Source organism: Narcine bancroftii, chromosome 11, assembly GCF_036971445.1.
Source record: "Narcine bancroftii isolate sNarBan1 chromosome 11, sNarBan1.hap1, whole genome shotgun sequence".
In the NCBI taxonomy this organism is placed as follows: Eukaryota; Metazoa; Chordata; class Chondrichthyes; order Torpediniformes; family Narcinidae; genus Narcine; species Narcine bancroftii.
The window spans coordinates 81,438,676-81,444,675 of NC_091479.1; positions in this window are offsets into that span (position 1 = coordinate 81,438,676).

Consider the following 6,000-nt stretch of genomic DNA (forward strand, 5'->3'; position numbering starts at 1 on the left):
TGTCTGTGTCTGCATGGGTTTTCCCCAGGGGCTCAGTTTCCTCCCACCTTTCAAAACATACCAGGGTGTGCAGGTTAATTGGGTATAAATTGGGTGGCACAGACTAGGGCAAACGGTCTGTTTCTGTGCTGGATGTCTAAATTGAAAATTAAATTTAAACTTTGAAATTTAAAATAAAAAAGATTACCGAATATTTGACTAAATTGCATTTTATTTAAAGGGATCTTTGGGTGCATTTTGGGAAATATTTAGCCTGGTGATTGACAAAGTCATATATGAGTTCTTCTTTGAGTTCAAGTTCAAGTTTATTTTCATCTGATTTGTACAAGTACAACCCGACAAAGCAGCATTCTCTAGTCAGTGCAAAAACACGTCCAGACATAACACACATTTAGATGAACGACACATACCCAATACATATATAAAAATATATACATATACAATATTGTTTATATGAACAGTTCATTTCAGTTGCACAAGTACAGTAATAATATGCATATGTAATTGCAGTTTGAAAATAAATCATCTGCCACATGAGAAGCATGTTCTTGCATAACATCTATTAGCATTGAATGCAAGTGTTTTTTTATATAGATGTCATTAACATTTTCGGTCACAAAAGAATATAAAAGCATTGTTTTAAAAGTTATCTGTATTGTCATTTTTGAAGCATGATATATGTGCCCAGTACACTTTCTTCATCCATAAAAGCCTTTGGACATCACCGCTGTGCTTTGTTGACATGAAGATATCCAGAGTTAAATGGGAGAGCAGTATGTCGACCCATTGAAAATTCTTCATTTTGCCTGAAGGAGCATGAAGTTAATGGCAACCCTGCTAGCAAAATATAAGTTTTTCCAAACATTTTAACAGTCATGGTACAGATCTAATTATATTAGAGTGAATATTTAGCTAGATCTCACACAACGATCTGAATATTAATACTCAGTCTGGGAAGGTCCTCATTGGTGAAAGGATCTGTTGTTGGCTGCCAGTGATGTATTTATATGCTTGTGATCAATGTACATTGATAGGCCTAAGAAACTGTAGAATCAAAGAAAAATACAGAACAAAAACGCATGCCCTTTGGCCCTTCTATCTGTGCCAAACAACTATTCTGCTTAGTTCCACTGACCTGCACCCATCCCTTGAGGTTGTTCTCAAATTTGCATCAAGAATGGTCTCTCTGACTACTGTATTTCTTGGAGCTTATTTAACTGCTTGATATTATTGAATATATTTTATTTGTTGTAATTCTGAAGTTGGGACTTTTTCACCTAATTAACGCTCTCTGATCTCTGTCCCAGTCCATTGATTAAACTGGGGATGTCACCATGCTCAAACTTACTGAACTTTTTTTAAGATAGAAATAGGAGAATAAGGAAAATGTTAGATGTTGTAGGAATGTTGTCTTATAAAGAGTTGAAAATAAGAAAACAGAAATGGAAAAGGAGGAAAGGTAATGATGGAAAAACGGAAAGAGAAGATAAACAAAATGTAAAAGGGCTACGCTGAACTATATGTCTTTAAATATTAATGGAATACATAACCAAATTAAAAGGAAGAAACTACCAAATTTAAATGAATAAATGTACTCCATTAGAAAAAATAACATATTGGTTAAGAAATAATATTGAAATATTCGAACAAGTATAGGAGCCTTACATTAAATACAATAGCGAAAACCTACCGGGGACAAACATTACCTAAGTTGATGGAAGGAGAAGGAAAGAAAAGAATGGACTCAGTAGAATTTCTGGTGTAATTTTGTTGAATGACAACATTGTCTGACTGGCTTAATGCAACCTAGATTGTATACCTAAAATGGATGAGAGGGGGGGTGGGGGGGTGGTTTGGGAGGAAAGGGGGGGGGGGGGAGAAAAAGTCACTGTATATGTGTGAAAAAGAAATAGTGTATATCATGGCTAATGTGATTTATGGTGTGAAAAATAAAAAAATTAAAAAAAAACTTACTGAACTTTTTTTCAGACATTGAAATGAGCATGTTCTCAGCAGAGCTTTGTCATTTTCCAAATGTTGCTTCTGCTTGTCAGCATATATTCACATTATATAAGATATTGGACAATGATAATCAAAACGTTGCTTGGATTTGGTGGGGTATTTTCCAATAGACAGCTGACTGGATGGCCCTTGGAAGAAATGGACAGTAGGAGAATACATGGTGAAATTATAATTTCCCAAAGGCATGTAATGATAACTTATGTTTTTATGTCTACCTTGAGATGAAATATAATAAGCTTCAAATTATTTTAAGGTTCTATCAGTCTCAATCTCAAACATGCTTAATTTAAATTTAAATTTAGACATAAAGCAAGTTATCAGGGCTTTCCAGCCCATGAAACCATGCCATCCACTTGACCAACAACCCTTGTATGCTTTAAAGAATGGGAGGAACCCAGAGAATGCAAAGGAAACCCACTCAGACATGGGGAGAACATTAAAACTCTTTACAGACAGTGCCAGATTCAAGGTCGCTGGCTCTCTAACAGTGTTGCACTAACCGCTACACTAACCGTGCCGCCCTTAAAAGTTTCTACAGATAGAGCCAGATTCACTTCATAAGTACGTGGAAAGATACAAATATGATTGATATTAATAGATGGCATAATGAGATGAAATATTGTTTAATAATGGAAAAAAATTACATATGTTTTGCAAGATTATTATAATTTTTTTATTAATAAGTAGCTGTTATATTTGTAATATTTACACTTCAATTTACATTGATTAGATTTTAATATGTATATTTAACTTTTTTAAAATATCCTTTCTTTTTTCTTGGCTCTCCTTAGGAGAGTTGGCTGAAGGGGGGGGGTTCTCTTTCTTTTTTTCTTTTTTTATATATATAAAAAAATATTCATGTTCATATTTAATTGCTGTATATGCCATATATTATTTGTTTTTTGAACGAATAAATAAAGTTTTTAAAAAAAGAAGGCAAACAAAAAATGTCAAATTGAGGATGATATGATTGAAGCAGATTGTTTCTTTACCTTTGAATTAATAAATACCAATGGTTAAATCATGGCAATTAGTTTAATTAGAAATATGCTCAACTTGGAACCAGGAGAACATATCAGAAAATCATATCAGCATATGTAAAAAAAGACTGTAGTCATACGTTTGTGCTCCAAGGTACTGCTCTCTCTCTCTCTCTCTCTTGTTCTTCAGTTTTCCAAGTACCTTGGTCTCTAATTTCCATTCCCATTTTATGGAGACTTGATCTAATGTTTCTGTTTGAAGTCTGAAGTTCACTTTGTTACCAAGGTTAATATTATCTGCCTCTTCCCTTCCTCTCCAGAGGACAATGGACCAACTTCCTCCATTGTTTCAATCTTACATTTTCTTTTGACTTCTCTCCTGCTTCAGCTCATCTCATTTACAAGATTTGCATCCTGTTCCCTCAGTCCAATTCCCACAAAATTTGCTGACCACGCAACTTCCCTTCTGATATTGTTAATGTCTCTCTTTAAGCACTATCCTCTTCTCCTTCACATTTGCTGTCACCCAAATTCTCTTCAAAAACAATTTCAACCATCTCAACCACATAAACTATAACCTACCTGCAAAGTCTCTTCCCTCTCCAAAGTCCTTAAACTTCCCAAGTTCATGCCTTCCAAACCTGTTTCCTTAAATCCATCCAACTAAGTGTGGAAGGAAGAGTCTGAAGATGGACATAAATTGAGTAATGTGATCATGACATGCATTGCTGGGCAACCCTATCTGACCTAATAAAGTTCCACTAGCCTGGAGTTTCCTAGACCAAATGACCTGTGAGGGGGAACCCATTTGAGTGACTGGTTCACAAAATGACGCAATCTGTAGTTAAATGGCATGTATCTTAATGCTGATAGAGTAATGCCTGTCACATGGAAGAAGACTGTTTTGTGATTAGTTAAGTCAGATCATGGCAGTGTTAAGTCCCCTACACGTATGCCTGGGAAACTCCTTGATCCTCTGCAGGGGTGGCGGAACTCCACCCCTACAAAATAAAGAAATTGGCAGAAGAAGAGTCTGAGCCCTTTATTCCTCAAGGAGAGTTGATTACCAATTGAGATCCTGGATTGAGGATCTACACCGATCCTCCACACTGCCTCTACCACAATACAAACATAATTTTACCAAAATCACAGCAGCAGCCCATGTGATAAAGAGAAAGGTAATGTCTCCCTTTTCTTCTTTCTCAGCCTACCACTGGCTATTGACATGGTTAGCCACGTCATCCTCTTCTAATGGATTTAAAACTGATTCCATTTTCATCTATCCAGAAAGTCATATTTAATCCTGAAGAGATTCCCAGGACACGGCCATGCAATCAAAGTCTACCTAAACACCCCAAGATTACCTGCTTCAACTTGTCTGCCGCTGAATCATGCAAATTTATTTGAGATATAACTTTTCTGGTGCAACTGACCAGCCTCCTTCATTCCACACTTTACAAAATGGATCCTTTTCAGGATGATAATGAGAACCTCAAAACTATGCATTGGGAACAGGCAACGAAAGCAACAGATCTACTCTGAAACTCACCTGTCCTCCTATCCACTGGCAACCTCATCTGCAGGAGAAATGCTTTTTGAAAGAGATGGAGTAGAAGTCATCAATATTTATTTGGATATGTTATAACTTTTGTAGTTTTCTTAACAAGAATATAGTGTGTATTTTATGTGTCACTCCTACACATCTTTGCTTGATACTTCTTCAGATATAGGAGTCGATAGGAGATTTAAGTCCTAGTTTTCAGAAGCATTTTCACTGTTTGTTGGGGTTCAATAATAAAAATAATGCAAGTCCCATAGAAACTCAACCAAATACAAACAATGACAGAGAAACCCAAACACAGTTCCAAGTTTTTGCTTATTCTGACCCCAGCCAAATTTTGTTTATCAAACCTAAAGGCTAATTGTATTTTATACATCTTTTTGATGTTGAAAATACCTTTTGCTTAAAATTGTTTTAGCCTGTCAAATTGATGATGTAGTATTCTCACTGGCTTTGAAAATGTAGTGAGAATCCTACATAATTTCAAATATATATTAAATAAAAACAGAAAATGCTGAATATGCTCAGGTAGCGTCAATGAGCAGAGAAACATGATCAATGGTTCGAGTTGTTAACTTTCATCAGAACCAGGGAAGGTTAGCACCAAGCAGGGCAGGGAGACGCAGTTAGAAATGAGTGAAAACCTTTGACAGGAAGAAAGACTGGATGTCACAAGTGGAGGTGGTCCTAACAGAGATCTTCAGGTCGTTGACTCCCAGACAGTCAGTTATTTCTTTTTTCTCTGGGGAAAACTGTCCACTGCAACTTCCAGCCAACTCATCCCCTAGCCCACCATTTCCTGATCATCTAATGCTCCATTCTACACCAGATGGGTCTGAATGACCTCTGCTTCCTCTTTGAACAAATGACCAACCTGTCCATCTCCACCCCAACACCTCATTAGCTGGCTGATCCTTGCTCAGTAAGTAGAAGATGTGGGATAGGTTTCAATCTGACTCAAGACCTTTCTTCACACATTGATGATGGTATCGGTGCTCTTTCTTGCAGTCATACAAAATCAAAAGCATCATTACCTTACTGCTAGTTTCAACTGTGCTTTTTCTCTTAGTTGGTCATTTGACTCCACACTACCCTTCACCAACATTCTTGCACCTACTCTAGCAACCAATATCTAATACAAGTCCACAGAATCGAATAACTACCTTGACCACAACTTATCACATGCACCATCCTTTAAGGATTCAGTATATTTCCCCGGTTTGTCCACCTCCTTTGTGTACATTCTGATGCTGGTACTCTTCATGCCACTTCTTCCAAGGTATCTTCCACCACCATGGTTTCTGCTCCTACTCTCCCATTTCCATCACCTCTGATTTCACCCCCTCTTGGTATGGGGACACCAATAGCCCTGAATGGGGAGCCCTGCAAAAGGTAGTGGACAGAGCCCAGAACATCGCAGGCAAAACCCTCCCCACC